This window comes from Sapajus apella, unplaced genomic scaffold, assembly GCF_009761245.1.
Source record: "Sapajus apella isolate SASKATOON/1434 unplaced genomic scaffold, GSC_monkey_1.0 scaffold1056, whole genome shotgun sequence".
Classification (NCBI taxonomy): Eukaryota; Metazoa; Chordata; class Mammalia; order Primates; family Cebidae; genus Sapajus; species Sapajus apella.
Window position 1 is genome coordinate 8,982 of NW_022437982.1, and position 11,712 is coordinate 20,693.

General features: G+C 41.5%; 1 long non-coding RNA gene across 1 annotated transcript; it reads left to right on the forward strand.

Moving 5' to 3' along the window:
* Positions 1-273: 273 nt before the first annotated feature.
* LOC116546559 lies at positions 274-10,055 on the forward strand. The gene is made up of 2 exons (XR_004266762.1): positions 274-741; positions 9,506-10,055. It is a non-coding gene; the product is annotated as an uncharacterized LOC116546559 (long non-coding RNA).
* Positions 10,056-11,712: the final 1,657 nt, after the last annotated feature.

Consider the following 11,712-nt stretch of genomic DNA (forward strand, 5'->3'; position numbering starts at 1 on the left):
TTTAGCAAGAGTGCAGCTCTTTAAGATTCACAAAGTATTAAATCTGTTGCTTGGAATTCCAGAAACAGGGGAGGAAGCGCCCAAATAAAGATAAAAAGATAAAAGCGATCAGCCTAAAATCGGGAGCGCAAGGGAGAAGCTTGAAGCTATGGGCTCTCAAGTAGGCGTTTCCCGCTCCAGAGCTGCCCAGGTCTGCCGACCAAGCAGTCCGCCGCGCCGGCCCTAGTCGCCCATGCCAGCAGCCCAGCTCCCCCGCCACGTGGCGCTGGGAAGGCGTCCTCCCAGCGCCAGGGAGAAAGAGGCGGAGCTCGGCCTCAATCCCGCAGGTGTCGTCATGGGAGTTGTAGTTTTCCTCGCGGGCGTACAGGGCACGAACTCTCCGGCTTTTGCCCGGTAAATAGCATCTCTTTCATATGAGTCATTCAAATGATAGACACAGCCTAGGTAGCTTCAAGAGAAGATGGTAAGAGGAAGGTGCAAAGCCAGGAAGGCAAACCTAAAGGTTGTGGGTGGGGCAGAGAAAGGGTTCACACTCAGTACGCATGCGCACACTAGACGAGGCAGGTAGGCGGGGACGGAAAGGCGGTGGAGAGAGCCGTGTTGTCCCCGGAAGTGCCTGCCCTCCTCCCGGGTCTGAGCGGACGCGGCCTCCTTACCTCATTTGTCCTCGCCCCTCCCCGTTCTCCTACGCGTTTGGGTTCCCGGTTGGCGCTTCCTGTTTGCAGCCGCTGCAGTGAGTATGTGAGTGACGGACCCCGAGCCGCCCGCGGCCCGGGACCCCTGCCTACCCTCCATTTCGCCCGCCAGGCTGTGGAACTAGCACATGTCCCTCGCCGGCCTCGGCATCTCCCGTCCGCCCCTCATTCGTGGCGGGGCGCAACTCTTGGCCCCTAAGCTGCGCGCCGCCCGACGCGGCCGGGCTGCCGGTGTGGGGTTCCGCGTCTCCCTGGCCCTCCGGGCTCTAAGGCTGTGGTTCAGGAGCTGCTGGGCGTCCAGGGTCTCGGTGGGGTGGCGTATCTGCCCTTTTTACATCCCCGCAAGCAAGGCCCCCCTGTCTTGGAGGGAAGCCAGTCAGGGAAGCGCGGAACTCCCGGCGCGCCGAGAGGGAGTCCAGTCTTTGAGGACCGACTAGTCTTGGGCCACCTCTCGCCTCTGCTGTCAGAAGCAGCAGCTGCAGCCGTGGAATCCAGTATTTCGGGAGCTGTGTCCCTTTCCTCATGCAAAACAAGGAGACTTGGACTGTGTTTACTAAGGCGCCCCTTATCCCTCCCATTCTGTGAGCGGACAGTTGCCTGCAACTTTTGGGAAGCGGCCGGTGCTGTGGAAAAGCTGTGGCTGGGAGTCAGGAGGCCTGGGTTCTAGCCGTGGCTCAGGCACTGACTCGCTGGCGACTCCAGAAAGCTCTAAGTGAGGCTGAATTTACGATTATTTGAGATTACATGGTTGAATTAGGGGCTCCATTAGGTCCTTTTTAGCTCGGTGAATAAGATTCTCTGAGCTCGTTTCTCCAAGTATAAAAGGAGAGCGTTCAATTTGATGATTTTTCAGGTCCCCTCAAAAGCTCTTGACTTTGTGGGGGCTTTTTTTCTTTATTTTAAAATTTTTTTCCTAGGACTGTTAGAGAAATGACTTTGTTTTGAATGCTTAGGCAATCACATACAAAGACTTTTAAATGGATTGTGTGTATATTTGGGAAAGTATTATGCTTTGGAGACAGTTTAGCATTACTACTTTTTTTTTTTTTTTTTAATTTTTTTATTTTGTAAAGACGGGGTCGGGCTGGTCTTGAACTCCTGACCTCAGGTGATTCGCCCGCCTTGGCCTCCAAAGTGTTTGGATTACAGGCGTGAGCCACCACGCCCAGCTAGCATTGCTTTCAAGAGCATCTGAGAATGAAGAATAAACTCAGGAAGGATCGCAACTGAGGATGATATTAATATGATAGTTACCGGGTGAGAAACTGAATGGCCAAAGGAAAAGGGCTGAGGGAAAGATGAAGGAAATGTTTCCAGATAGGATTAGTTCTCCTAAAAATCATGTCTATATCTGAAGAACAGCTGGGGCTAATGTGACTAAATTTAGCTTAATATTTTCCCAGCGAAATACTGTGCTCTGTCTTTTGTGACCTTTGTTTTACACATTTGGATTTTCCACCCCGGTCAGATTTGGTTCAGAGTGGCCATCACATTTGAAAAATGGCAGACATTTCAACTCCTTAGTCAATTGTGTTTCACCTGTCACTGTCAGGGCAGCTCACTAAGAGTAAGAAAGAAATTTTACGTCGAAAGTAGTGTGTATTCCTCACATTCCAATGCAATTTGGACTGAAAATGAGGCTGTGGATTTAAATTGGCGTGAGATGGATGTCTGTGTCACCAAGAAGGAACATCTAGGGAGTGACCAGTTGGTAGACTGAGAGCAGGAGCAGAAGGATTGATTAAAGATTATACTAAGTAAATTGTGAAAGCATAAATAAGCCTTAAGTTGTCTAGTTTAAAATAATTTAGTGAATGAATACTGCTCCCTCTTTTGAATGGGAAGAGCCTTTGCAGTTATTCTATAGCTGGTTTATATTTGTTAAGCTATTTTAACTTGTAGATAAGTTTCATTTCCATTTTCATGATATTTTAGGATCTTATATAGGAAACGTCTTTTCTGGTCATGGGATTGATAAAGTCTGAGTACTAACTTAGGAGATTCTTGGATGATAAACTGACAAATATGTGTTTTCCTTTCACCTAAAATGTCTTATTTATAGTTTTTAAACTCTGCTGGGAGGTGAAATGGATATTTGTGAGGTAAATTTAGGTATTAGAACCAATGCAAATATCGCAATGAAGGAAGGATTTTAAAAAAAATTTTTTTTTTTTTTTTTTTTTTTTTCCCCCGAGACGGAGTTTCACTCATGTTACCCAGGCTGGAGTGCAATGGCGCGATCTCGGCTCACCGCAACCTCCGCCTCCTGGGTTCAGGCAATTCTCCTGCCTCAGCCTCCTGAGTAGCTGGGATTACAGGCACGCACCACCATGCCCAGATAATTTTTTGTATTTTTAGTAGAGACGGGGTTTCACCGTGTTGACCAGAATGGTCTGGATCTCTTGACCTTGTGATCCACCCGCCTCTGCCTCCCAAAGTACTGGGATTACAGGCTTGAGCCACCGCGCCCGGCCTAAAAAAAATCTTAATTTGAAGTTACTTGAGAATTTTATTTGGGGCTGGGTACAGCCACTCAGTAATACCATCACTTTGGGATGCCAAGGCAGGTGGATCATGAGGCCAAGAGTTCCGAGACCTGCCTGGCCAACATGGTGAAACTCCAAGAATTCAAAAATTAGCTGGGTGTGGTGGGGCGTGCCTATAGCCCCAGCTACTTGGGAGGCTGGGGCAGGAGAATTGCTTGAATTTGGGAGGTGGAGCTTGCAGTGAGCGGAGATTGCGGAGCTGCACTCCAACCTGGGCAACAGAAAGAAAAAAAGAAAATTTAAAAATTTTAATGAACAGTTGGCTGAGAATCACAGAAATGTGATGCACTTCTTGCTGTGTCCTTAACCAGCTGCGTAACCTTAGATAGGCCTCCTGTCTCTTTGTACTTCAGTTTCCTGATGGGTAGATTGAGGAGTCTGTGTGAGATAATCTGATTTTGTTATCTAGTTAGTATACTTGGGAATGATGTACAGGGATCAGAAAACTGAGAAAGCCTCTGAGTTCAGAATGTGTGTGCATGTGTGTAAAAAACATATATATTGTCCTCTGAGAATACACTTTTTAAAAGTAAATTCGTTTGAATGTAATTAAAGCAGTAACATAAACCAAAACAGCCTCAGGCAGACCTTAACCCTGGCATACATAAGCTACCTAAATAAGAGAGCACGTTACGCCAAGCACAATTTTCAAGTACAGACGGTACAAAATCCTCTTAAAGGCCATAGGGGCTAAATTGTTAAATTCATTTTTCTACATTTCAGGGAAAGAGATAAATCCTTAGACCCAAGGAAGTCAGTTTTTATTATGGTTCTGTGGTTTATTTTTGGCATACATTCACAGGTGTGCCTGTGGCTCTATTCTTAATCCTTTTCCTTTGGGATGGCTCCAAGAGTAGTACAAATTTGTAACTCTGTAATTTAGCTCTTTAATTTTTTCTGTGCTGCACTGGAATTGTGTTTTATCTTAAGTCCACACTGGATCCTCAGGATGGATCCAGTGAGGACTTTGAAAGAAGCATAATTCCTTTGACTTCTTTTAGAATTAATTTCCCTATTAAATAAAAAGGAAAGGATTTGTCTTTTATTTGAATGCCTCTGAGGCTAACATTTCAATATAAACTGATAAATGCTGTTAGCATTATTCAGACAGCCACATTCAATTGTGACAGTAACAGCATAGGAAGGACAGTGCAACAAGGGCACAGGTAGGAACATGATACCTCCGAGAAGAAAAGCATTACAGGTTGGTTTATTTATTCTGCAAAACAAACAACTGCAGTAGGAATGTAGTACGTTTTTGGCTCTTGTCCATTTGTTTCTTGGAATTAAGCTGGTTCTGTTATCAGAACTACCATCACCATACCCTGACATTTTGGGCAGAAATTTTGGAGACTAAGAAAACGACTATTTTAATTTTATGTGTATAGCTAGAAGTTGAAAAAAGAATAAATTGGCATTGTTATTGCTCTTTGGGCTGTCCCTGATTTTGGACACATGCGTATTTTTCCAGAGCTCTCATTTTAGTCAGTAGTCCATCACTACCTAATGGAAACATTTCCTATGTAGAGTTTTGGTTGATGATATGAAAATTTCTGAGACTTTGGAGTAGTTAAAAGACAACAGAGAAATTCATCCCATCATAATTTCTGTATTTTAAGCACATACTAGATTTGTCAGGGCTGAAGAACAAATGCCTGGTGTTATAATTCATCTATGAATTCAACAAATACCTAGAGATGGCCCCCAAAATACCAGTTATTCCACTTGGCTTTGGTGATTCTTTGTTTAGCAGAGTGCATATAGTTCCTACCTTCTTGGGAATTGTGATCTGTGCTTCTGGGATAGTTACATTGAATAAGTAATTAGAAATGTGAGGAGTGTTTTGAAAGGTAAAGTGCTATGAAAGCCTATAAAAGGGGACCTTAATTTAGTCTGTTGGGGAATGATTTTGAGTTTAAAAAATGAAGGCTGAGAAGGATTTAATCTGCTCACAGTACGAAGTGTTTCACTTTATGTATTTATTCCCAAAGTTTAGGCTTTCTCTCAATTTTAGTTAGATCTTTATTAAGTTTGTATTTTGTACACATTTTTATAACTAGCACAGACGTAAACAGCTTTATCAGTTCATGTTTTTTTAATTTTGGAATTGGGGTCTTGCTCTATCACCCCAGCTGGAGTGCAGTGGTGATCATCGCTCACTGTCACTTTGAACACTTGGGGTCAAGCTATTCTCCCTCAGCCTCCCAAGGTGTGAGGTACACGAGATTACTCCATCCACCTCTGACATTGGCCCTGTGCTCTCATTCAGCCAATTTTGTTAGTACTGCCTCTTACCAAAGTATTTGTTTACCCACGAGTTAGATAACAAGCATGGGGAATGCCTGGTGCACAGAATGTATGGAATTAGTATTAGGATTTCAGTAATGCCACAGTCAAAAAGCCAGGAAAATATGAAGAGCTGTACGTATAGGGTAGATTAGGAGAGAATTTTGAGAGCTACATCATCAAGGATTAAAATTTTGCTGTTAGCTTTGTCTCTATGACATGTGGTCATCTAGTCTTAATGCTTATTCCTTCAAAAATGCATACTTTTCATTTTCCTCCCTTTAAACCAAATGCTGATTCTCTTGCACTAGTTTCTGAAATGGTCTTCTGTTATAGCCGCCCTATATGCTGTTTTTAAAACTGATACTGAAATGCTCTTTTACTCATCGTACCTTATTGCTCCAGAATTTTTTTTTTTTGAGACGGAGTTTCGCTCTTGTTACCCAGGCTGGAGTGCAATGGCGCGATCTCGGCTCACCGCAACCTCCACCTCCTGGGTTCAGGCAATTCTCCTGCCCCAGCCTCCTGAGTCGCTGGGATTACAGGCACGCGCCACCATGCCCAGCTAATTTTTTGTATTTTTAGTAGAGACGGGGTTTCACCATGTTGACCAGGATGGTCTCGATCTCTTGACCTCATGATCCACCCGCCTCGGCCTCCCACAGTGCTGGGATTACAGGCTTGAGCCACCGCGCCCGGCCCTTGCTCCAGAATTTTTAAGAGCATCCTGCTTCCCCAGGAAACAATGACATTGAATGTAGATCATGCTTGGAGCCCCTGGGATTGGCAAATGTTTTTATAAGAAGCCAGATAGAAAATATTTTGGGTTTCCAAGCCATGTGATATCTTAACTACTCAACTCGGCCCTTGTGGGAAAGCTACCTTAGATTAATACCTATAGAAATGGGGGTGGCTATTGTCAATAAAACCCTACTTACAAAAACAGGTGGCTGGCTCAGCCTGTAGTTTGCTAACCCTGAGAACTTGGCAGCAAAAAGAAGAGATAAAATAGTAGTTAGAACATAGAGCAGAATCAAATAAAGTTTTTTCCATATAGGTGACATCTGTTAATGTGTTTAGGCAGAAAGGAAGAAACTTGTGAAGAAGGTGAGACTAAACTTGTTTGATATTTTTGGTTGGGGGCCAGGTTAGAGATAGAATCAGGTGTTATGTGTTGATGATTTATTCCTAAAAAGAAAGAGAAACACCATTAATTGCTAAATCATCAAATACTTACAGAGGTAGAGGAGAAAGAATGAATTCAGATGCATTGAGGCAGTTGAGAGTACCTGTGAGGATGTGTTTGATTTCCTTGGGAAAATGAAAGCAGAAGTAGAGAGGGCAGAGGATAACTGGAAGCTTAGAATGTGGAAAGGATGTTTAAGTGCTGTGGGGAGTCCTTTCAGGCAGTGGTTACCAGTATTTTGAAGATGACAATTTGTTTAACTTCGAAACAATTTGTGGACCACCCCATGATTGTAGTTATGTTTTTAGTATACACCAATGGATAATATGCATATTAGAAAAAGCTACTACTCAGTTCTCTGTTAGATAACTTTGTATTTTATTAACCACAACATTGACTGCACATTTGAAAAATGTTAGTACATGTATGTGAGAGATAGTCTTTATGTAATGCATTGCCCTGGGTACCCACTGAGATAACTAATTTTGCAGCTTCCCAGGAGGCTGAAAGCTCATAAGTTAGAAATCATTGCACTCTAATGAATCCACAATAAGAGAATAAACAATTGCTTAGAAGTAGTATTCTGTCAAAATTAAAATGAACTTGTAATGAACTCACTTTGAAGGATTCCGTAACTTTTTATCCAGTAGTACGTGGCAGCTTTGAGCAAGATGACAGAAACAAAGTGATCTAGGGTTAGGCATAACATTATATAGAAGGCCAGAATAAACACTTAGCTTATTCTGTCTCTATATTACCTTTTCCTGAGATCACACCCAGTTTCATTAATTACTTCTGTATTTATGGTAATCAAATTGGTATCTCCTTTTCTTAACCATTTTGTTGATTTCATGTTCCCCATTTACACCTTACTGAATATTTCCATTTAGGTATCTTACTGTTTCACATTTAACATACTGAAAAGAAAGCTTATTATCTTTCCTTTGAAACGAACTCTCTGCTGATTTCTGCTTGGAGTAGAGAATCTACAGAGATGCTGAAGTTGATGGGAGAAAGTGGATAGATTGGGAAAAACATGAATTAGGTGTCGGATTCATTGAAGAACTGTGTCATGACTGGTAAATGATGGTGAGGAGAAAGTAGAGAGAAACTATTGTTTGTTCCTACCATTTGTTTTTTTATTTTAGCCAAATAAAATCAAATTCTGCATTTTTTAAAATTAACTTGACTCTTACACACTCTTAAAAATATTCAAATATTTATTCTCTATTTTATTTCCTTAATTCAATAATGTTATAATCCTATTTCTTTCCTATTCATAAGCAATATATTCAGTACTAATGCCCATTTACGTATGCGCCTACTCTCTAATAATTATTATTCCTTTCATAAATAGATCTGGGCATAGGAACCAATCAGAATACGATTGCTTCAGCAACCAAGACCATTGTTCACCAAGGAGGACCCCATGGATTCCTCTGAGCCTCCACCTGCATTACCATTCACTGGGCACCAGTCTTTGAGCCATGTGACAAATTTGGACAGTATCCATCTGATGCAGATGAACCACATCCAGGCATTGGGGAGGTGGAGGACATAGAACAGCTAAATCAATGTTTGATCCAACACTTCCATCTCATTAACGACAAGTTTGATTTTTCTTTGCTTTTTATTTCATGGAATACATGAGAATCTCTTAACTCTTGGAGTTTTCAAGGAGTCATACCTTGTGACTTTAGTTGGTAGAAAAGAACAAAACTAAAATGCTGTATGGCCAAAGCCACAAAGGTAAGGATCCGCAATTTACATCCTTGGAGCTACCATCTGTACTGTACTGTTGTGATCTACTGATTGGCATGGGCAGAGTAGTAGGGGTCAAGTGACAGAATCCGTACCAACAGTCTCCAGGTTCAGAATGATTCAATACCCTAATGATAGCTCTCCAGCCACCAGCACATGGTGATTGTACCAACTTGTTGCTCAGTTATAATGCAGGGCCAGTGATTGATTGGTTTAAGTCAAGACCATGGTTGAGATCATTTGTCTTTAGTCTAATAACAGTAGGATTTGAGTCTCCAGGGAAGGAGCTACTTGACCAAATTAAACTAGTGGCAGGTAGGGTGCAAATGACAACATATTATACCATCAAGATGTTCTTAGAGCAGTGTATGGATGGAGCTGTTATACTGCCATCAGTTGTGACTGATATTGTTGTATTGAAGGAGAAAGAGAAGCTTGTTTAGAAAGCACTTTGAAAGCTTTTTGAATATGGGGGTGCCCTGTGTCACTCTGTTATGGTTGAACTTTCTCCTTGGAAATTCCCAAACTTGGCAGCAGTCTTGAACTCTCGACTTCAAGTGATCTGCCCTCCTCGGCCTCTCAAAGTGCTGGGATTACAGGCATGAGCCATTGCGCCCAGCCAGGCTTAGGATTTAAAAAATATATTCGTTTTGAAAATGGAAGAATATGACATTTTTTAGTTGAAGATACCTTATTAGTTCCTAGTTTGTGAATTTTATGGTATGTTAATGTAGGGCTCCTTCAATATGTATAATTTGGAGCATAGCCCCTTTAGTTTGTCAGCATTTGGTACATAGGGGATACCTAACAAATTATAGGTAAATTTAACTAGAATTCTTCCTTTGTGTATAGAGTAGAGCTCTTTACATAGTTTTATTTTAAGTGAAATAATGGCTTGATTAAAGTAAATTGCTTTTGAAATTGAAATGAAATTATGGCTTCAACAACTTAGGGCAGTAAGTCTTCTGTTTTATATCAAATCCCTTTTCTCCAAAAACATGTACATAAAAGTTTTGGGTATAATTCCACAGGATAAAGAACTCATCTAGAGGCAGTTGCTGAATTCCTGACATTTATTAGGCACTCAACCAAGACTTGATAACTAATTAAAATTTGAGTAGAGTGGGTTACCTATTTGAATTTTAGGTTTTCAAATGATATTTTATTTGATCTGGGTTTTCACATATGCAATTTTTTTTCCATGTGTGGGTTAATTTCCAACTTGCCTGGCTGATACTTACTCATACCTCAAATATCAGTTTAAAAGGTCATTTCTGAATGAGGTGTAATGGTCATAGGTTCTCAGTTAGTGGTTTCTGTTGGGTCTGTTAGAACTCTACAGTTAATTAGCTTTGACTTTGGGTAACTTAATTATTGGTTAAAAAAAGATACATTTAAAAAATTAAAGTTATAGAGCTAAAGTGAGAGAATGGATAGACTTAAGGTAATAGGCAAATATTTTGATATAAGTCTTCACAAATACATGATAGGTTCATGATCATTGTGGCAAATATGGGCTTATTATCTTCCACTGTGGTTTTTTCTGTTTTTTGTTTGTTGTTTTTCTTTTGCGAGGAGGTCTCTTGCTCTGTTGCCAAGGCGGAGAGCAGTGGTGCGATGATGGCTCACTGCAGCTTTGACCTCCCTGGCTCGAGCAATCCTCCCAAATAGCTGGAAATATTGGCATGTGCCACCACACCCAGTTAATTTTTGTATTTTATGTAGAGATAAGATTTTGCCATTAGGCTATTGCTACAGCCACCACTGTGAAACCACAGGCTCATATGCTAAAACAGCCCTGGGAGATAAAAGTTGAGTCCAGCCTCTTCCCCCATTTTGCAGATGGAGACATTAAGGCCCAGAGAAGGAAATGGAATTGCCAAAGGTTCTACAGTGAGTTCATGGGAGGGGCAAGACTAATGAGAAAACAAGCATCTCTTGGGCGCTCACTGGGCATTCTGCTTTGCATACATGATCATATCCCATCCTCAACTCTGAGGCTCAGAGACACCGGGAGTTGTCCAGGATCACACAGTTAGGAGATGGCAGAGCTGGAATTTGAAAGCCTGTCTGATTTTCCACACAGATCATTTGACCACTAACACTCTAGGGCTGCCTAAAACCCAGGGCCCGTCTCCCCACTTCTCTCAGTCCACCCTATCCCTGTAGTCCTCCATTATGTTACATTGACTCCTAAAGAAAAAAGATCCAAATGGACACAGTTCTAGAGGAGTTTCAAAGCACTTCTGTGTCTTCCTGCACATCATCTCAGGAGATGCTGACCCCAGACGCAGGTTGTAGCCTGGGCAGAAATAGCAGGAACTCTTGGGTTTCCTTTAAGACTTCACCACCGCATGCAAGAGCGGAGCGAAGTCAGCAGGTTAAGAAACTCCTGTGGTAGGAACGGGGACCCATGACCTGCCAATAAGGAAGACCAGACATATAGAACTTGGCCAGGGAAACTTTAATCCAGAAGAAAAAAGTGTATCTTCTCTCTTCATATGTTTTAAATAGAATAATGAGGTAATCCTGAATTTTATTTATTTTTTATTTTGAGATGGACTCTAGCTCTGTCGCCTAGGCTGAAGCGCATTGTCGCAATCTCAGCTCACTGCAACCTCTGCCTCCTGAGCTCAAACAATTCTCCTGCCTCAGCCTCCCAAGTATCTGGGACTATAGGTACCCACCACGCCTGGCTAATTTTTGTGTTTTTAGTAGAGACGGGGTTTTGCCGTGTTGGTCAGGCTGAGATAATCCTGGATTTTAAAAATTCAGCTCTGGTATTTGTATTTTAATTTATTCTTGGAAGTGTAGGAGGGCCTAGAGGAAATGCAAAATGCGAGTCTTATTTTATGATTTGCTATGGTAAGCCACATTTAATCCCTTTCTTCAGTGAAAGGATTTGCGAAGGTACAACACAATGTACCTATCTGTTGCTTTCATTGTATTTTTTCCCCAGATTTTTATTTAGTTTATAATGTTACAACAAGTGAAATTAAAAGGAATGAAAATTATCCATAATCCTAGCATCCTAACAAATGAACTGTTCAGTGTTCCTCTTACTTGCGGGCAAAATTTACATAGGTGATTTATGAGTGTAGTTAAAGCTTCGTATTTATTCAGCTTTCTCACTTGACAGTTTATCATTATAATGCCACAGGTCTTCATAATTATCATTTAAAAATAAATGATTTAATAATTATTGTAATGGCTGCTTAATACTCTTTTAAGTGGATAT